The sequence below is a fragment of the Rutidosis leptorrhynchoides genome, chromosome 1 (genome assembly GCF_046630445.1).
Source record: "Rutidosis leptorrhynchoides isolate AG116_Rl617_1_P2 chromosome 1, CSIRO_AGI_Rlap_v1, whole genome shotgun sequence".
In the NCBI taxonomy this organism is placed as follows: Eukaryota; Viridiplantae; Streptophyta; class Magnoliopsida; order Asterales; family Asteraceae; genus Rutidosis; species Rutidosis leptorrhynchoides.
This window is the reverse complement of record NC_092333.1, coordinates 209,019,046-209,042,590: the sequence shown is the minus strand read 5'-3', so window position 1 is coordinate 209,042,590 and position 23,545 is coordinate 209,019,046.

Sequence of the window (23,545 nt, the reverse complement as noted above, 5' to 3'; positions counted from 1 at the left end):
TATGAGTCACCTAACACATGTGGGAACCATCATTTGGCAACTAGCATGAAATATCTCATAAAATTACAAAAATATGAGTAATCATTCATGACTTATTTACATGAAAACAAAACTACATATCCTTTATATCTAATCCATACACCAACGACCAAAAACACCTACAAACACTTTCATTCTTCAATTTTCTTCATCTAATTGATCTCTCTCAAGTTCTATCTTCAAATTCTAAGTGTTCTTCATAAATTCCAAAAGTTCTAGTTTCATAAAATCAAGAATACTTTCAAGTTTGCTAGCTCACTTCCAATCTTGTAAGGTGATCATCCAACCTCAAGAAATCTTTGTTTATTACAGTAGGTTATCATTCTAATACAAGGTAATAATCATATTCAAACTTTGGTTCAATTTCTATAACTATAACAATCTTATTTCAAGTGATGATCTTACTTGAACTTGTTTTCGTGTCATGATTCTGCTTCAAGAACTTCGAGCCATCCAAGGATCCATTGAAGCTAGATCCATTTTTCACTTTTCCAGTAGGTTTATCCAAGGAAATTAAGGTAGTAATGATTTTCATAACATCATTCGATTCATACATATAAAGCTATCTTATTCGAAGGTTTAAACTTGTAATCACTAGAACATAGTTTAGTTAATTCTAAACTTGTTCGCAAACAAAAGTTAATCCTTCTAACTTGACTTTTAAAATCAACTAAACACATGTTCAATATCTATATGATATGCTAACTTAATGATTTAAAACCTGGAAACACGAAAAACACCGTAAAACCGGATTTACGCCGTCGTAGTAACACCGCGGGCTGTTTTGGGTTAGTTAATTAAAAACTATGATAAACTTTGATTTAAAAGTTGTTATTCTGAGAAAATGATTTTTATTATGAACATGAAACTATATCCAAAAATTATGGTTAAACTCAAAGTGGAAGTATGTTTTCTAAAATGGTTATCTAGACGTCGTTCTTTCGACTAAAATGACTACCTTTACAAAAATGACTTGTAACTTATTTTTCCGACTATAAACCTATATTTTTTCTGTTTAGATTCATAAAATAGAGTTCAATATGAAATCATAGCAATTTGATTCACTCAAAACGGATTTAAAATGAAGAAGTTATGGGTAAAACAAGATTGGATAATTTTTCTCATTTTAGCTACGTGAAAATTGGTAACAAATCTATTCTAACCATAACTTAATCAAGTTGTATTGTATATTATGTAATCTTGAGATACCATAGACACGTATACAATGTTTCGACCTATCATGTCGACACATCTATATATATTTCGGAACAACCATAGACACTCTATATGTGAATGTTGGAGTTAGCTATACAGGGTTGAGGTTGATTCCAAAATATATATAGTTTGAGTTGTGATCAATACTGAGATACGTATACACTGGGTCGTGGATTGATTCAAGATAATATTTATCGATTTATTTCTGTACATCTAACTGTGGACAACTAGTTATAGGTTACTAACGAGGACAGCTGACTTAATAAACTTAAAACATCAAAATATATTAAAAGTGTTGTAAATATATTTTGAACATACTTTAATATATATGTATATATTGTTATAGGTTCGTGAATCAACAGTGGCCAAGTCTTACTTCCCGACGAAGTAAAAATCTGTGAAAGTGAGTTATAGTCCCACTTTTAAAATCTAATATTTTTGGGATGAGAATACATGCAGGTTTTATAAATGATTTACAAAATAGACACAAGTACGTGAAACTACATTCTATGGTTGAATTATCGAAATCGAATATGCCCCTTTTTATTAAGTCTGGTAATCTAAGAATTAGGGAACAGACACCCTAATTGACGCGAATCCTAAAGATAGATCTATTGGGCCTAACAAACCCCATCCAAAGTACCGGATGCTTTAGTACTTCGAAATTTATATCATATCTGAAGGGTGTCCCGGAATGATGGGGATATTCTTATATATGCATCTTGTTATTGTCGGTTACCAGGTGTTCACCATATGAATGATTTTTATCTCTATGTATGGGATGTGTATTGAAATATGAAATCTTGTGGTCTATTGTTACGATTTGATATATATAGGTTAAACCTATAACTCACCAACATTTTTGTTGACGTTTAAAGCATGTTTATTCTCAGGTGAATATTAAGAGCTTCCGCTGTTGCATACTAAAATAAGGACAAGATTTGGAGTCCATGTTTGTATGATATTGTGTAAAAACTGCATTCAAGAAACTGATTTCGATGTAACATATTTGTATTGTAAACCATTATGTAATGGTCGTGTGTAAACAGGATATTTTAGATTATCATTATTTGATAATCTACGTAAAGCTTTTTAAACCTTTATTTATGAAATAAAGGTTATGGTTTGTTTTAAAAATGAATGCAGTCTTTGAAAAACGTCTCATATAGAGGTCAAAACCTCGCAACGAAATCAATTAATATGGAACGTTTTTAATCAATAAGAACGGGACATTTCATCAAGTGCTCAACAACTTAGAATATTTTTTATTAAAACGTTTATGTATATGAAATCTTGTGGTCTATATTTATAACGCTGCTAGCATTAAACCTATATCTCACCAACTTTATGTTGACGTTTAAAGCATGTTTATTCTCAGGTTCCTAGAAGTCTTTCGCTGTTTGAATATATGTTAGAGAAACCATGTGCATGGAGTCATACATGTTTTATTCGAGGAAGCATTGCATTCACAAAATCATCAACGTGTATTTATTTTGACTGCATTGTCAACGGAAGTATTCTTGTAAACTGTTATTTACGGTGATTGTCTATATGTAGAAATCATCAGATGTCGAAAACATTGAATTTTAAATATTCATTTATGGTATATCTTTTTAAAAGAATGCAATATTTATAAAACGTATCATATAGAGGTCAAATGCCTCGCGATGTAATCATATGTTATTGTATTCATCCCTATGGATTGGGTCGGGTCGTTTCAATAATGAACCGTAATTACTGGTTGACTGCCTACGTTTTATATTTTTAAACCATCGAATAAGTTACATGTATTAAGTGGGTTTGCTTTTATAAAAGATGAGGGAAAACAGAAATATGCGTTATATAATTCTTAATCAGAAAATAAAAAAGAAATTAAAAGAATGGATGGATGGTTAAAGTGTTGAGTTGGTTAGCGGGAGGTCCTGGGTTCGAGTCCGGTTTGAGGCAAAAAAAAAAAATGTTTTTGGAAAAGCTTTTTAAGGTAGTATACTTATTATTCCTATTATTATTATTATTATTATTATTATTATTATTATTATTATTATTATTATTATTATTATTATTATTATTATTATTATTATTATTATTATTATTATTATTATTATTATTATTATTATTATTATCATCATCATCATCATCATTATTATTATTATTATTATTATTATTATTATTATTATTATTATTAATATCATAACTAATATTAAAATAAGTATTATTAGTACTATGATTAATATTATGGATATTAGTAATATTATCAGTAGTATCATTATTTTAAAAATTAACACTTTTATTAAAACTATCATTTTATATAAAAACTATCGTTTCTAGTATTATTATTATTATTATTATTATTATTATTATTATTATTATTATTATTATTATTATTAGTAAAATTATTTTTACCATCATATTTATTTAAAGTATCATTATTATGAACATTCCAATAATTATTAAAACTACCATTTTTATTAAAATTATCATTTTCATTATATTATAACAAATAAAGATTTTGTACATAAAATATATTTACATTATCTATAATTATATATTAAACATATTAACATATTTTTATACAAAATAAACATATATATAGTATATAATTTAAGATATAATATAGACAAAATGTAGTATAAATTTTATATAAACTACAACCCTAAATCTATAAATATTATATAATTAATGGATGTAATTATTTGATTACCATTATATGTGTTAATATATATAAATGATATAGGTTCGTGAATTCGAGGCCAACCCTGCATTGTTCAGTTCCGTCGTATGCATATTTTTACTACAAAATATCGTATAGTGAGTTCATTTGCTCCCTTTTTAATCATTACATTTTTGGGCTGAGAATACATGCAAATGCTTTATTAACTGTTTTACAATATTTATATGCGTGAGTTCATTTGATTCCCTTTTACTCTTTACATTTTTGGGACTGAGAATACATGCGCTACTCTTACAACTGCCTTATTAAATGCTTTTGAAATACATTTTGAACTGCGAATACATGAAATGCTTTTATAAATATTTGACGAGATAGACATAAGCAAAACATTCCTCGAATGAATTATGTGGACGTGATAATTGCCACCATTGAATTATGTGGACGTGATAATTGCCACAATTGATATGAATATTTTTCCCCTGATTATTATTGCTTGGTAACCTAAGAATTAGGGAATATCACTAATTTTGAGAATTAGTGCACGCCTAATTGATGCGAATCCTAAAGGTAGCTACCGGGTTTAACACCCCCACCCAGAATGTTCATTAGACGGAAGGGCTAGTGGGGGTGTTTAGTACTTCGAAGTTTATATGATTGTTATATAGACGAGATGTTCTGTTTTGGGGATATTATTATGCGCATTATATCTTAAGGCCAGTTACCAAGCCAAGCTATGAAAGCAATGAAAAGTGAATGTTATGTATCAAGAGAATGATTTTATACACAGGTTATGTGTATGTTATTTTTGTGCACAAGATATGTGTATGGTTACTAAGATTTATGAAAGATGATTTCGTACACAAGAAAGGTGTACTGTATTTAAAAGATATCGCATGTACATTACAGGCGGGTATAGGATTCGGGCCCATTTGTACCATGCAGGATTTAAATCTTGTGGTCTATCAAAATGATAAAATTTTATTGTTTTATGATAAACCTATGAACTCATCAACCTTTTAGTTGACACTTGAAAGCATGTTTATTCTCAGGTATGAAAGAAATCTTCCGCTGTGTATTTGCTCATTTTAAAGACATTACATGGATTCGTTCATGGCATTTATACGTCAGTTCATTTTGATGGTACCAGATGTTATTGTATTCGTTCAGAAGGATTTGGACAGGGTATGCCATGTGGTATCAGAGCGGTGGTCTTAGCGAACCAGGTCTTGCATTAGTGTGTCTAACTAGTAGTTGTTAGGATGCATTAATGATTCTAGACTTCGACCTAGTAGTTGTTAGGATACATTAATGAGTCTGGACTTGAACCTGGTCAGCATGTTAAAAGTTTTGCTTATCATTCTTTGTCGAAAAATATATACCTATCATTTTCAGTCTCAACAAGTCTTATTGCAATTATTGCATAGATGGTGTACAGACAAATTCATATCCCATCACATTAGACCTTGTCTGACACGTTTCCTTAATTCTCTCCGTAATCTACGGAATCTTCTGTACTATATATAAGTATTCAATGTAGATAGAATATCATCCGATATCCGAGAATTATTTCATATCGAAAATTCTTTATCTAACCATGTAAGATAAATTCTGCAACCAGTTCAAGTTCCTCGAATTCCGATATGGATTTCCACTCGAGCTCCGAAAGCAGTGTCACCAGAATGAATCAACCATCCCCAATTCATCTGATGGGTTCGTAGTCGACTTAATCAATGGAGGTGAGAAGAAGTGATTCCTCCCACCAACCATATTTCCCTATTGGTAAAGAACCTGAAGCACTTACCGGCGAACCTGTTCGCAATACCATTTTCTCTCTCATTTTTCGAATATCTCGCCATGATTATATACTATCTCAAAACCTTATTCACTCGCTCATTCCTACCGACAATCATCCCGGAGTAATAAGTCAACGAGCTTCGCGTTCGAGTTGTAGCCTTGAAAAATATGGTGCAAAACGTACCAGCTTCAGCAACATCACTGGCACCAACAATACCACCATCAGCAACATTAACAGTACCATCACCACTGCCAACAGCAACATCCGTATCACATGTCTTGACATCACAATCTATACCTCGAACATCAACATCATACGCACCATAGATACCAATGAGTACCAACAACAATGAACGATGAAGTATTGATCCATAACTTCATTGAAGAAATATTCTGCGAAGAATATGTGGTTCCTAATAGTTTTAGAGATTACTTATTCTAGCTCAAACCGAAAATCATATGAGTTTAATATCATATTAACTCATTAAATTCATGATTACATCTGAAGAAAATATATATGTATATATGTTTTCATAAAGATTGTAATTAAAAATTCTTTTGTACAAACTGTTAATGGTGAAAATATTTTAACGGGTAGGTAATACCCGAGGAATATTTAGTTTCACATTAATAAGTTACATTGTACATTCTTCGAATCTGATTCACAGTCATCTACTATCCTATTTACATCCACATATATACGAATCCGTTCATCACAGAATAACCATTTTTATTCGATTTCATATTTAGATTTTGACTTATCAGAATCCAACAAGTGGCATAATGAAGAAAACATTGGACAATTAAAATGAATTAAAATATTGATTATAACATATGAAACTAAACAATTCTTCAAGTCTGCCACTTGATTTCAACTTAAACCTCATTTGTATCTTGACAATTCCAATATGCATTCAAATATTTCATAATTCTTGAAAACACTTCAATTGAGAGGATGAACCAACCACACCTCATCTACATAAGATAAGATTGATGCATATAGTTATGCACCTGAAAACACTCGGAACCTGAGTAAACGTTTAACATGTATCTGTGCTAGCTCCTTTGGCATTGCTATTACCGAAAATAACATTTCAATTCATTTTCAAATTAGTCAATTTTGTCACAGCTCCAGCAAGTCAACTTCGACGTTTCGTTCGAAACAACCTTATTATAACCTTGATATATATGCGTGCTCTTTTATTTTTACTGGAGAACCTTTTATATTCCATCATATTACCATCAGCGTTTAATCATCTAAAAACATAATTATCTTGAAACCACCTCGGATTGATAACCGATGATTCAGATATGGTAGCATTAAATGCAGAGGAAATAGTAAAATTGTAGATGGTCTAAACGGCCAAAAGTTTAATAATAAAGGATGGAATGTTGGGAACGCTTGATAGAAAGTTTGGTACTGAAAAATGGATTGAGCTAACCATGAAGGAGACCAAGGACAAATACAAGGACCAAACCCTATATTCAAAGAATCCAGGAAATTCTGGATCCGATGAAATCTTTAGAGAATATCTTGCTCCGAAGACATGTTAAAATCTTGCGGAAAATTTTTCTTCATCAACCTTCGAACTTAGAAATTCCAAAATATCATCATAAATATCTTCGATATTTCTGAGGATATTTTCATAAATATTCTTGTCCGAAATTATCTACTTCTTCGTGTTTTCTATATTTCATTATATTGGATACTTCTGTAAAATCTAAGAATAAATTATGAATGAATTGTGGAGAAGTGTTGGGAATTGAAGCATGAGTTAGTATAATATAATGACGCTTGGCCAACGTGATTATATTACAGTAAGTCATGCTGGAAGTTCTAATGAAACATGATGATTCACAGATCATAACGTCATCATGTGCCATGTTACACAACTCGTTCAATATGTTCAACCTCCGAACATATCAAGAAAATATATTATTGATAGTTCTATCTGTAGTGACCCGAACTTTTCCATGTTTATATATATTAATTAAGATTGATATTTACATGATTAAATGTTTCCAACATGTTAAGCAATCAAACTTGTTAAGACTTGATTAATTGAAATATGTTTCATATAGACAATTGACCACCCAAGTTGACCGGTGATTCACGAACGTTAAGACTTGTAAAAACTATACGATGACATATATATGGTTATATATATAGTTAACATGTTTTTATTATAAGTATGTATCTCATTAGGTATTTTAACAATGAGTTATATACATAAAAATGAGACTATTAATTTAAGAAACTCGAAAACGATATATATAACGATTATCGTTATAACAACGTCTTACTAGGTACTTATGAATCATATTAAGATATTGATACACTTGGTTAATTATGTTAAATGATAAGTAAATATATTATTAAGTGTATTAACAATGAAATACATATGTAAAAATAAGACTACTAACTTAATGATTTCGAAACGAGACATATATGTAACGATTATCATTGTAACGACATTTAACTGTATATACATCATACTAAGATATATTATATATCATAATATCATGATAATATAATAATTTAACATCTCATTTGTTATAATAAACAATGGGTTAACAACATTCAACAAGATCGTTAACCTATAGGTTTCAAAACAACATTTACATGTAACGACTAACGATGACTTAACGACTCAGTTAAAATGTATATACATGTAGTGTTTTAATATGTATTCATACACTTTTTAAAGACTTCAAGACACTTATCAAAATACTTCTACTTAACAAAAATGCTTACAATTACATCCTCGTTCAGTTTCATCAACAATTCTACTCGTATGCACCCGTATTCGTACTCGTACAATACACAGCTTTTAGATGTATGTACTATTGGTATATACACTCAAATGATCAGCTCTTAGCAGCCCATGTGAGTCACCTAACACATGTGGGAACCATCATTTGGAAACTAGCATGAAATATCTCATAAAATTACAAAAATATGAGTAATCATTCATGACTTATTTACATGAAAACAAAATTACATATCCTTTATATCTAATCCATACACCAACGACCAAAAACACCTATAAACACTTTCATTCTTCAATTTTATTCATCTAATTGATCTCTCTCAAGTTATATCTTCAAGTTCTAAGTGTTCTTCATATATTTTACAAGTTCTAGTTACATAAAATCAAGAATACTTTCAAGTTTGCAAGCTCACTTCCAATCTTGTAAGGTGATCATTCAACCTCAAGAAATCTTTGTTTCTTACAGTAGGTTATCATTCTAATACAAGGTAATAATCATATTCAAACTTTGGTTCAATTTCTATAACTATAACAATCTTATTTCAAGTGATGATCTTACTTGAACTTGTTTGCGTGTCATGATTCTGCTTCAAGAACTTCGAGCCATCCAAGGATCCGTTGAAGCTAGATCCATTTTTCTCTTTTCCAGTAGGTTTATCCAAGGAACTTAAGGTAGTAATGATGTTCATAACATCATTCAATTCATACATATAAAGCTATCTTATTCGAAGGTTTAAACTTGTAATCACTAGAACATAGTTTAGTTAATTCTAAACTTGTTCGCAAACAAAAGTTAATCCTTCTAACTTGACTTTTAAAATCAACTAAACACATGTTCTATATCTATATGATATGCTAACTTAATGATTTAAAACCTGGAAACACGAAAAACACCGTAAAACCGGATTTACGCCGTCGTAGTAACACCGCGGGCTGTTTTGGGTTAGTTAATTAAAAACTATGATAAACTTTGATTTAAAAGTTGTTATTCTGAGAAAATGATTTTTATTATGAACATGAAACTATATCCAAAAATTATGGTTAAACTCAAAGTGGAAGTATGTTTTCTAAAATGGTCATCTAGACGTCGTTCTTTCGACTGAAATGACTACCTTTACAAAAACGACTTGTAACTTATTTTTTCGACTATAAACCTATACTTTTTCTGTTTAGATTCATAAAATAGAGTTCAATATGAAACCATAGCAATTTGATTCACTCAAAATGAATTTAAAATGAAGAAGTTATGGGTAAAACAAGATTGGATAACTTTTCTCATTTTAGCTACGTGAAAATTGGTAACAAATCTATTCCAACCATAACTTAATCAACTTGTATTGTATATTATGTAATCTTGAGATACCAAAGACATGTATACAATGTTTCGACCTATCATGTCGACACATCTATATATATTTCAGAACAACCATAGACACTCTATATGTGAATGTTGGAGTTAGCTATACAGGGTTGAGGTTGATTCTAAAATATATATAGTTTGAGTTGTGATCAATACTGAGATACGTATACACTGGGTCGTGGATTGATTCAAGATAATATTTATTGATTTATTTCTGTACATCTAACTGTGGACAACTAGTTGTAGGTTACTAACGAGGACAGCTGACTTAATAAACTTAAAACATCAAAATATATTAAAAGTGTTGTAAATATATTTTGAACATACTTTGATATATATGTATATATTGTTATAGGTTCGTGAATCAACCAGTGGCCAAGTCTTACTTCCCGACGAAGTAAAAATCTGTGAAAGTGAGTTATAGTCCCACTTTTAAATCTAATATTTTTGGGATGAGAATACATGCAGGTTTTATAAATGATTTACAAAATAGACACAAGTACGTGAAACTACATTCTATGGTTGAATTATCAAAATCGAATATGCCCTTTTTTATTAAGTCTGGTAATCTAAGAATTAGGGAACAGACACCCTAATTGACGCGAATCCTAAAGATAGATCTATTGGGCCTAAAAAACCCCATCCAAAGTACCGGATGCTTTAGTACTTCGAAATTTATATCATATCCGAAGGGTGTCCCGGAATGATGGGGATATTCTTATATATGCATCTTGTTAATGTCGGTTACCAGGTGTTCACCATATGAATGATTTTTATCTCTATGTATGGGATGTGTATTGAAATATGAAATCTTGTGGTCTATTATTATGATTTGATATATATAGGTTAAACCTATAACTCACCAACATTTTTGTTGACGTTTTAAGCATGTTTATTCTCAGATGATTATTAAGAGCTTCCGCTGTCGCATACTTAAATAAGGACGAGATTTGGAGTCCATGCTTGTATGATATTGTGTAAAAACTGCATTCAAGAAACTTATTTTGTTGTAACATATTTATATTGTAAACCATTATGTAATGGTCGTGTGTAAACAGGATATTTTAGATTATCATTATTTGATAATCTACGTAAAGTTTTTTTTTAAAACCTTTATCTATGAAATAAAGGTTATGGTTTGTTTTAAAAATGAATGCAGTCTTTGAAAAACGTCTCATATAGAGGTCAAAATCTCGTAACGAAATCAATTAATATGGAACGTTTTTAATCAATAAGAACGGGACATTTCAGTTGGTATCAGAGCGTTGGTCTTAGAGAACCAGAATTTTGCATTAGTGTGTTTTATCGAGTTTGTTAGGATGCATTAGTAAGTCTGGACTTCGACCGTGTTTACTTGAAAAATGATTGCTTAACAAATTTTGTTGGAAACTATATATTTTTAACATGTGAATATTATGTGATATATTAATCTCTTAACTCGTTTGATATTATGTGATAGATGTCTACCTCTAGAACAAGTCCCATTGACTCACCTAGTAATAATGAAGAGTCAAATGTAAATTGGAATGATTCGTGGACTGATTCACAAGTTCCCGAAGAGGAACCGGAAGAAGAGTCGGAACCGGAAGAAGAATCGGAACCGGAAGAAGAATCGGAACCGGATGAAGAAGTAGAACCGGTGGGGGAAATAATAAAACGGTTAAGTAAAAGAAAATCCTCAACCAACCGACCAAGGTTAATTATGGTCAATGGTGTTTCCGCCAAGGAAGCAAAATATTGGGAGGATTACCAATTCTCCGATGAATCGGATTCCAACGAGAATTCCGATGATGTTATAGAAATTACCCCAACTGAATTTAAAAAGGCAAAAGAAAATAATAAGGGAAAGGGCATAAAAATAGAGAAATCTAATTCCAACCCCGATGAACTTTATATGTATTGTCAACCCCCGAAGTCCTTAAGTTGTAACAATGACCCGGGAACCTCTAAACCACCAGGTTTTTCTAAACCGTTGTGGAAAACTACAGTTAGTATTAGGGGAACATCATATATCCCTAGAAACTTGGCAAAACGAACCAAAACCGAAGAAGAAGAAACGAGCGAGTCGGAATAAGATAGTTGTATTCGTGTGGTGTAATATATGTAATATAGTTTGCTTATGCTTTATGATATATGTAAAAATTGCTTGTATTAATAAGTATTTTTTTATGAATCTAACTCTTGTCGATTTTACAGTTTAAAAACACAAAATGGATAGACAACCCAATATTTTAAGAGACCTACCCGGAGACATGATTGATGAAATCTTGTCTAGAGTCGGTCAGAATTCCTCGGCACAACTATTTAAGGCGAGATCAGTTTGTAAGACATTCGAAGAACGTTCCAAGAATGTCTTGGTTTATAAGAGACTTTCGTTTGAAAGATGGGGGATATTACATTGGGAAACCCATAAGTTACGATGTGTTTACTTTGACGCATATATTGCGGGGAACCCAAATGCTATTTTAAGCAACGGGTTAAGAAATTATTTTGATTCAATATATTCGAATATTGGACTTCGTGATTTAGAAAAAGTGGCTAACATGCAACATAAAGAAGCATGTTATGCTTACGGATTAGTAATGTTCGCTTCTCACCAAAGTGAGAACAAGAACATCGGGCTACAACTATTAAACAAAACGTTTCCACAAGTGACGGAGTCGGTAATTGGGGTAAGAAATGAGGTTTTTAGATTGTTACGGGACTGTTGGACATTACGTAACCCTCGTCCCTTTGACGACGTTACAACACGCTGTCTTATCAACGGCCATAACGGTTATGTTCCACAAGACTAAGGATGGGAAGTAGTCCTAGTAAAACCAGAATGCATGACTTGTTTCTGGACGTATGAATTACGTGTCTTTATTGCCTTTGCTGAACGACTTGTGTACTAGCTAGAATTATCTTCACAACTATCTTGTATCAAAGTTATTGTGTGCTATATTTCATGCTTTATGTAAAATAAGCGGTATTGTAAGTTTGTAAAATATTGTATAAAAGTTTGAACGCGAAATATTATTATAATCTGTTTTTCATATAGAATTGTAGTAGTTGAATTGTATATTAGCTACTAAGTATGAACTTAACGGGTTGGTACTACCCGAATTTAAACTTATAAAACGCTAATATGAAGAAAAAGCTTTTATAAATGAGTTCATATTATGCTACGAAATACTATTAACTACTCTTAATATTCTGTATGATTAACTTGTTCCATTTGACTATTTTGAAGGAAATGGCACCGACTACTCGACACACCGTGAATATGAATGAAGAGGAATTCCGTACTTTTCTAGCCTCAAACATAGCCGCAGTACAGGCTGCGCTACATACCAACAATAACCTTGGATCTAGCAGTACAGGAAATCGTGTAGGATGCACCTACAAAGAATTCACTGCCTGCAAACCTTTGGAATTTGATGGAACCGAAGGACCGATCGGATTGAAACGGTGGACCGAGAAGGTCGAATCGGTGTTTGCCATAAGTAAGTGTACTAAAGAGGACAAAGTAAAGTACGCTACGCATACCTTCACAGGTTCTGCGTTAACATGGTGGAATACCTATCTAGAGCAAGTGGGACAAGACGATGCGTACGCACTACCGTGGTCAGCATTCAAGCACTTGATGAACGAGAAGTACCGTCCCAGAACCGAGGTCAATAAGCTCAAGACAGAACTTAGAGGGTTACGAACCCAAGGATTTGATATTACCACGTACGAAAGACGATTCACAGAATTGTGCCTATTGTGTCCGGGAGCATTCGAAGATGAGGAAGATAAGATCGACGCATTTGTGAAAGGATTACCGGAAAGAATCCAAGAAGATATAAGTTCACACGAGCCCGCCTCTATACAACAGGCATGTAGAATGGCTCACAAACTAGTGAACCAGATTGAAGAAAGAATTAAAGAACAGACTGCTGAAGAGGCCAATGTGAAGCAAGTCAAAAGAAAGTGGGAGGAAAACGGTGATAAGAATCACCAATACAACAACAACAGCAATTACAACAATAATCGCAACAATTATCCCAACAATCGCAACATCAATCGCAACTACAACAAACGGCCCAACAACAACAACAACAACAACAACAACAGCAACTACAACAATCATCCCAACAACAATAATAACCGCAACAACAACAACAATCAGAAGCAGCTATGCCAAAGGTGTGAAAAGTATCACTCGGGGTTCTGCACCAAATTTTGCAATAAGTGTAAAAGAAATGGTCATAGCGCGGCGAAGTGTGAGGTCTACGGACCAGGGGTTAATAGAACGAAAGGAACAAATGGTGTCGGAACGAGTAATGGCGGAGCAAGTAGTGTCGGAGCAAGTTATGCCAATGTAGTTTGTTATAAATGTGGAAAACCGGGCCACATTATTAGAAATTGCCCGAACCAGGAGAACACGAATGGACAAGGCCGCGGAAGAGTTTTCAATATTAATGCGGCAGAGGCACAGGAAGACCCGGAGCTTGTTACGGGTACGTTTCTTATTGACAATAAATCTGCTTACGTTTTATTTGATTCGGGTGTGGATAGAAGCTATATGAGTAGAGATTTTTGTGCTAAATTAAGTTGTCCATTGACGCCTTTGGATAGTAAATTTTTACTCGAATTAGCAAATGGTAAATTAATTTCAGCAGATAATATATGTCGGAATCGAGAAATTAAACTGGTTAACGAAACATTTAAGATTGATTTGATACCAGTAGAGTTAGGGAGTTTTGATGTGATAATCGGTATGGACTGGTTGAAAGAAGTGAAAGCAGAGATCGTCTGTTACAAAAATGCAATTCGCATTATACGAGAAAAAGGAAAACCCTTAATGGTGTACGGAGAAAAGGGCAACACGAAGCTACATCTTATTAGTAATTTGAAGGCACAAAAACTAATAAGAAAAGGTTGCTATGCTGTTCTAGCACACGTTGAGAAAGTACAAACTGAAGAAAAGAGCATCAATGATGTTCCCATTGCAAAAGAATTTCCCGATGTATTTCTGAAAGAATTACCGGGATTACCCCCACATCGATCCGTTGAATTTCAAATAGATCTTGTACCAGGAGCTGCACCAATAGCTCGTGCTCCTTACAGACTCGCACCCAGTGAGATGAAAGAACTGCAAAGCCAATTACAAGAACTTTTAGAGCGTGGTTTCATTCGACCAAGCACATCACCGTGGGGAGCTCCTGTTTTGTTTGTCAAGAAGAAAGATGGTACATTCAGGTTGTGTATCGACTACCGAGAGTTGAACAAACTTACCATCAAGAACCGCTACCCACTACCGAGAATCGACGACTTATTTGATCAACTACAAGGCTCGTCTGTTTATTCAAAGATTGACTTACGTTCCGGGTATCATCAAATGCGGGTGAAAGAAGATGATATTCCAAAGACTGCTTTCAGAACACGTTACGGTCATTATGAGTTTATGGTCATGCCGTTTGGTTTAACTAATGCACCAGCTGTGTTCATGGACCTTATGAACCGAGTGTGTGGACCAAACCTTGACAAGTTTGTCGTTGTTTTCATTGATGACATACTTATTTACTCAAAGAATGACCAAGAACACGGTGAACATTTGAGAAAGGTGTTAGAAGTATTGAGGGAGGAAGAATTGTACGCTAAGTTTTCAAAGTGTGCATTTTGGTTGGAAGAAGTTCAATTCCTCGGTCACATAGTGAACAAAGAAGGTATTAAGGTGGATCCGGCAAAGATAGAAACTGTTGAAAAGTGGGAAACCCCGAAAACTCCGAAACACATACGCCAGTTTTTAGGACTAGCTGGTTACTACAGAAGGTTCATCCAAGACTTTTCCAGAATAGCAAAACCCTTGACTGCATTAACGCATAAAGGGAAGAAATTTGAATGGAAGGATGAACAAGAGAAAGCGTTTCAGTTATTGAAGAAAAAGCTAACTACGGCACCTATATTGTCATTGCCTGAAGGGAATGATGATTTTGTGATTTATTGTGACGCATCAAAGCAAGGTCTCGGTTGTGTATTAATGCAACGAACGAAGGTGATTGCTTATGCCTCTAGACAATTGAAGATTCACGAGCAAAATTATACGACGCATGATTTGGAATTAGGCGTGGTTGTTTTTGCATTAAAGACTTGGAGGCACTACTTATATGGGGTCAAAAGTATTATATATACCGACCACAAAAGTCTTCAACACATATTTAATCAGAAACAACTGAATATGAGGCAGCGTAGGTGGATTGAATTGTTGAATGATTACGACTTTGAGATTCGTTACCACCCGGGGAAGGCAAATGTGGTAGCCGATGCCTTGAGCAGGAAGGACAGAGAACCCATTCGAGTAAAATCTATGAATATAATGATTCATAATAACCTTACTACTCAAATAAAGGAGGCACAACAAGGAGTTTTAAAAGAGGGAAATTTAAAGGATGAAATACCCAAAGGATCGGAGAAGCATCTTAATATTCGGGAATACGGAACCCGGTATAGGGCTGAAAGGATTTGGGTACCAAAATTTGGAGATATGAGAGAAATGATACTTAGAGAAGCTCATAAAACCAGATAATCAATACATCCTGGAACGGGGAAGATGTACAAGGATCTCAAGAAACATTTTTGGTGGCCGGGTATGAAAGCCGATGTTGCTAAATACGTAGGAGAATGTTTGACGTGTTCTAAGGTCAAAGCTGAGCATCAGAAACCATCAGGTCTACTTCAACAACCCGAAATCCCGGAATGGAAATGGGAAAACATTACCATGGATTTCATCACTAAATTGCCAAGGACTGCAAGTGGTTTTGATTATACAAGAAACTACCGAGAAGATCATCCAAATTCAACAACGGTTGAAAACCGCCCAAAGTCGACAAAAGAGCTACGCTGACATTAAAAGAAAAGATATAGAATTTGAAATTGGAGAGATGGTCATGCTTAAAGTAGCACCTTGGAAAGGCGTTGTTCGATTTGGTAAACGAGGGAAATTAAATCCAAGGTATATTGGACCATTCAAGATTATTGATCGTGTCGGACCAGTAGCTTACCGACTTGAGTTACCTCAACAACTCGCGGCTGTACATAACACTTTCTACGTCTCGAATTTGAAGAAATGTTTTGCTAAAGAAGATCTCACTATTCCGTTAGATGAAATCCAAATCAACAAAAAACTTCAATTCATCGAAGAACCCGTCGAAATAATGGATCGTGAGGTTAAAAGACTTAAGCAAAACAAGATACCAATTGTTAAGGTTCGATGGAATGCTCATAGAGGACCCGAGTTCACCTGGGAGCGTGAAGATCAGATGAAGAAGAAATACCCGCCTCTATTTCCAGAAGATTCGTCAACACCTTCAACAGCTTAAAATTTCGGGACGAAATTTATTTAACGGGTAGGTACTGTAGTGACCCGAACTTTTCCATGTTTATATATATTAATTAAGATTGATATTTACATGATTAAATGTTTCCAACATGTTAAGCAATCAAACTTGTTAAGACTTGATTAATTGAAATATGTTTCATATAGACAATTGACCACCCAAGTTTACCGGTGATTCACGAACGTTAAGACTTGTAAAAACTATACGATGACATATATATGGTTATATATATAGTTAATATGTTTTTATTATAAGTATGTATCTCATTAGGTATTTTAACAATGAGTTATATACATAAAAATGAGACTATTAATTTAAGAAACTCGAAAAAGATATATATAACGATTATCGTTATAACAACGTCTTACTAGGTACTTATGAATCATATTAAGATATTTATACACTTGGTTAATTATGTTAAATGATAAGTAAATATATTATTAAGTGTATTAACAATGAAATACATATGTAAAAATAAGACTACTAACTTAATGATTTCGAAACGAGACATATATGTAACGATTATCATTGTAACGACATTTAACTGTATATACATCATACTAAGATATATTATATATCATAATATCATGATAATATAATAATTTAACATCTCATTTGTTATAATAAACAATGGGTTAACAACATTCAACAAGATCGTTAACCTAAAGGTTTCAAAACAACATTTACATGTAACGACTAACGATGACTTAACGACTCAGTTAAAATGTATATACATGTAGTATTTTAATATGTATTCATACACTTTTGAAAGACTTCAAGACACTTATCAAAATACTTCTACTTAACAAAAATGCTTACAATTACATCCTCGTTCAGTTTCATCAACAATTCTACTCGTATGCACCCGTATTCGTACTCGTACAATACACAGCTTTTAGATGTATGTACTATTGGTATATACACTCCAATGATCAGCTCTTAGCAGCCCATGTGAGTCACCTAACACATGTGGGAACCATCATTTGGCAACTAGCATGAAATATCTCATAAAATTACAAAAATATGAGTAATCATTCATGACTTATTTACATGAAAACAAAATTACATATCCTTTACATCTAATCCATACACCAACGACCAAAAACACCTACAAACACTTTCATTCTTCAATTTTCTTCATCTAATTGATCTCTCTCAAGTTCTATCTTCAAGTTCTAAGTGTTCTTCATATATTTTACAAGTTCTAGTTACATAAAATCAAGAATACTTTCAAGTTTGCAAGCTCACTTCCAATCTTGTAAGGTGATCATCCAACCTCAAGAAATCTTTGTTTCTTACATTAGGTTATCATTCTAATACAAGGTAATAATCATATTCAAACTTTGGTTCAATTTCTATAACTATAACAATCTTATTTCAAGTGATGATCTTACTTGAACTTGTTTGCGTGTCATGATTCTGCTTCAAGAACTTCGAGCCATCCAAGGATCCGTTGAAGCTAGATCCATTTTTCTCTTTTCCAGTAGGTTTATCCAAGGAACTTAAGGTAGTAATGATGTTCATAACATCATTCGATTCATACATATAAAGCTATCTTATTCGAAGGTTTAAACTTGTAATCACTAGAACATAGTTTAGTTAATTCTAAACTTGTTCGCAAACAAAAGTTAATCCTTCTAACTTGACTTTTAAAATCAACTAAACACATGTTCTATATCTATATGATATGCTAACTTAATGATTTAAAACCTGGAAACACGAAAAACACCGTAAAACCGGATTTACGCCGTCATAGTAACACCGCGGGCTGTTTTGGGTTAGTTAATTAAAAACTATGATAAACTTTGATTTAAAAGTTGTTATTCTGAGAAAATGATTTTTATTATGAACATGAAACTATATCCAAAAATTATGGTTAAACTCAAAGTGGAAGTATGTTTTCTAAAATGGTCATCTAGACGTCGTTCTTTCGACTGAAATGACTACCTTTACAAAAACGACTTGTAACTTATTTTTCCGACTATAAACCTATACTTTTTCTGTTTAGATTCATAAAATAGAGTTCAATATGAAACCATAGCAATTTGATTCACTCAAAACGAATTTAAAATGAAGAAGTTATGGGTAAAACAAGATTGGATAATTTTTCTCATTTTAGCTACGTGAAAATTGGTAACAAATCTATTCCAACCATAACTTAATCAACTTGTATTGTATATTATGTAATCTTGAGATACCATAGACACGTATACAATGTTTCGACCTATCATGTCGACACATCTATATATATTTCGGAACAACCATAGACACTCTATATGTGAATGTTGGAGTTAGCTATACAGGGTTGAGGTTGATTCCAAAATATATATAGTTTGAGTTGTGATCAATATTGAGATACGTATACACTGGGTCGTGGATTGATTCAAGATAATATTTATTGATTTATTTCTGTACATCTAACTGTGGACAACTAGTTGTAGGTTACTAACGAGGACAGCTGACTTAATAAACTTAAAACATCAAAATATATTAAAAGTGTTGTAAATATATTTTGAACACACTTTGATATATATGTATATATTGTTATAGGTTTGTGAATCAACCAGTGGCCAAGTCTTACTTCCCGACGAAGTAAAAATCTGTGAAAGTGAGTTATAGTCCCACTTTTAAAATCTAATATTTTTGGGATGAGAATACATGCAGGTTTTATAAATGATTTACAAAATAGACACAAGTACGTGAAACTACATTCTATGGTTGAATTATCAAAATCGAATATGCCATTTTTTATTAAGTCTGGTAATCTAAGAATTAGGGAACAGACACCCTAATTGACGCGAATCCTAAAGATAGATCTATTGGGCCTAACAAACCCCATCCAAAGTACCGGATGCTTTAGTACTTCGAAATTTATATCATATCCGAAGGGTGTCCCGGAATGATGGGGATATTCTAATATATGCATCTTGTTAATGTCGGTTACCAGGTGTTCACCATATGAATGATTTTTATCTCTATGTATGGGATGTGTATTGAAATATGAAATCTTGTGGTCTATTATTATGATTTGATATATATAGGTTAAACCTATAACTTACCAACATTTTTGTTGACGTTTTAAGCATGTTTATTCTCAGGTGATTATTAAGAGCTTCCGCTGTTGCATACTTAAATAAGGACGAGATTTGGAGTCCATGCTTGTATGATATTGTGTAAAAACTGCATTCAAGAAACTTATTTTGTTGTAACATATTTGTATTGTAAACCATTATGTAATGGTCGTGTGTAAACAGGATATTTTAGATTATCATTATTTGATAATCTACGTAAAGTTTTTTTTTTAAAACCTTTATCTATGAAATAAAGGTTATGGTTTGTTTTAAAAATGAATGCAGTCTTTGAAAAACGTCTCATATAGAGGTCAAAACCTCACAACGAAATCAATTAATATGGAACGTTTTTAATCAATAAGAACGGGACATTTCACTATCCTCGGTGATTCTGTTAATTTAACCAATCAAATCGTGAGAATACGTTCCTTCATGCTTAAAACATTATAATCATTCAAAACTCTATATCTACGAATTCTGGAGCATTATTTGCTTGACTTGAAGCCGAGAAGAGAAAACGAGAGCATGGAGCTCCGACATATAAAGGAAAATATAAAGCCAGTCACAAACACAGAAATTACAAACCATGTATATCAATGTGGATAGCAACATAAATACACGGGAGAATGAAAAACACTATAACTCAAAGGTAATAGTGGAAGTTAACAGATTTCTCCGGTGGGAGTTGGAAAAGAATAATAACAGATATAATAGTCAGGATATGGACAAGAAACAGAACTGGATTAAGCATTTTTCAAAATCTTTTGGAAGTATGAATGGAGGAAGAAAATATTGGAATGGTGAAAGTAATGGAACGGAAGAGGTTCATTTATAACGGAAATATCTGACAGGGCAATCAGGGCTGATAACCGCATTTAATTAAAGAGATCTTAATTTTCTTATTCACCGAAGAATCATATCTTGTAGATTTCGAAGATTTTTTTTAATTCCTAGAATTCCGGAATTCAACCAAGACAACATCAAAAGTCAAGATGCACCTTATTTTCTAAATTCAACACTGACTACGTCAAAAACTAAGACGAATCTCTATTACCTCATTTTCAATCTTTTATGATAGCTTCACTCGTACGCTTCGAATAATTGAATTCTTTCATTTATATTTTTTAACGGTGATAAAACTCTGGTTTTCAACTTATATTCATCATGAAAATATTTTTATGGTTAATCATGACGACCTTACTCAAATTTCGGGACGAAATTTCTTTAACGGTAGGTACTGTGACGACCCGGAAATCTTTGACCAAATTTAAAACTTAATCTTTATATAATTCCGACACGATAAGCAAAGTCTATTTAATTGAATCTCAAAATTTTTGAACTGTCTTCATGAAACCATTTGACCTTTGACAAATTTCGACGATTCACGAACAACTGTTTGTAAACAGAGGTGTATATATAAATATATTTATATATGTAATATATATTATGATATAATAAAACGTATTTATATATATAAAGTATTTTGAATATATAATTATATATTTAAAAACTTTAGATATATTTATTAAATATAGAAAAACTTTCACTAACACTCACTTGATGTGATCATTATGTCGACACACCACCATCTCTTTTCAATTCACCTTTTTCTTTTGCTAACCTCTCCCTTTCATAATTAAAATTTGCATGTACTAGTGAATGTTATTATAATGATTAAGTCACAATAAATTTTTATATCTCGGTTGGCATTCAACTACTACGGCTATTTATTTTTTTATTTTTATTTTTTCTCTTCTTTGTTCTAATCGAACAAGTCATCTCAACACATATCAGATTATGAGTCAGCTTGAAAATGACTTGTTAGAATATCATGAAGTAAAGCATAACCTACTTTTGGTTTCTTTTAAAAAAGTCACGTACATATATTGAGAAAATCTAGACCCAAGTAAATATACATATATCATTCTGAAATATGGGATTTTCTAAAGACGTTTAACCATGACTGTTGAACAACGGAGCACGAAATAATACCCTAATTATTATGTCGACGAATAGGGAATGGTGGCTATACTGTTTTCCTTCTAATTCAATTAGGAGATGATATTATATATTTATAGTCTTTATGAAACCCACTTGTTTCAATTAGTTCACCTGTGATTGTTAGAATTATGAAGTGAATTATTGTGGTCATTTGTTTCTATCTATAATTTGATTATATTTACGTAAGATATATGCATAATAGACAGACAGCTCACTAAACCACTACTTATTCCTTTACAAACTCATGTGCAAGACATTTCTTTTAATTCTTTAAACCATTTAATGTTTTCTGCTGTTCTTATTTGACTACAATTCCCTACAAGCTTCTTTTTCTTCAATTAAATAGATTTATGGTTCCCACAACAAACTCGATTAATGTTTCTATTTCGGGTATTGATCTTCAATCACCACCTTCCAACACCACATCATCAAGATCTTCCACCACCTTCTAACAATCGACAACCACAATCCATCCTGAAACCACCACCATCTCCATCATTTAAACACTAACACCGAATCAAACCATGATCATTTTGTTGCCTTTCTTTCCTACTGGAATCGATCAGCTACTTCTGTTTTCTATATGATAAAGCATTACCACCGAACTGTTAATGTTCTAATTCGACCATCGAGCACCATCATATCACCAATTCATCGTAAAACCACTTGTTTGCTATTTACTCGAGCCATTTGTTGCTGCTACAAAGCTTATGCATATGTTTGATCTCAACCACAATAAGAGTCCCTCAAACCCAGTTATTATTTTGGTCGGACTGCAAACATCACCACCCTTCATCCACCGGTTCATCACCATTAAATAACCATCACCTTGATCATTCCTCTATCACTCTATCACCTCTTTCAGCAAACCAAAAACCTACTGTTCGATCAACACCATCTTCAACCTTAAATCAACCGTCACTCTCTCACCTCTTCCTCTCTCTCTTGTCCAATGACCACCCTAACCATCACCTTCCATCGTTATCATCCACTTAAAACATAACCACAAGGCTGCAAACCCGTCACCACGTATGCAATCACTATTCGACGGAATCATCATCACCACCTCGATCATTTTGCAGCTAACAGTCCGTTTTCTACTGCAACTTCGTAAGCTATTCGTTTATATTTCTCTTCTTTCTTTTTCTTTCTTTGTCTCCTCCGCTGCTGTTATTGCAAGAATGGTGACAAGGAAATAAATACATAATGAAAATGATGATGAAGATAATATGATGTTTGATGATGGTGATGTTAACCGT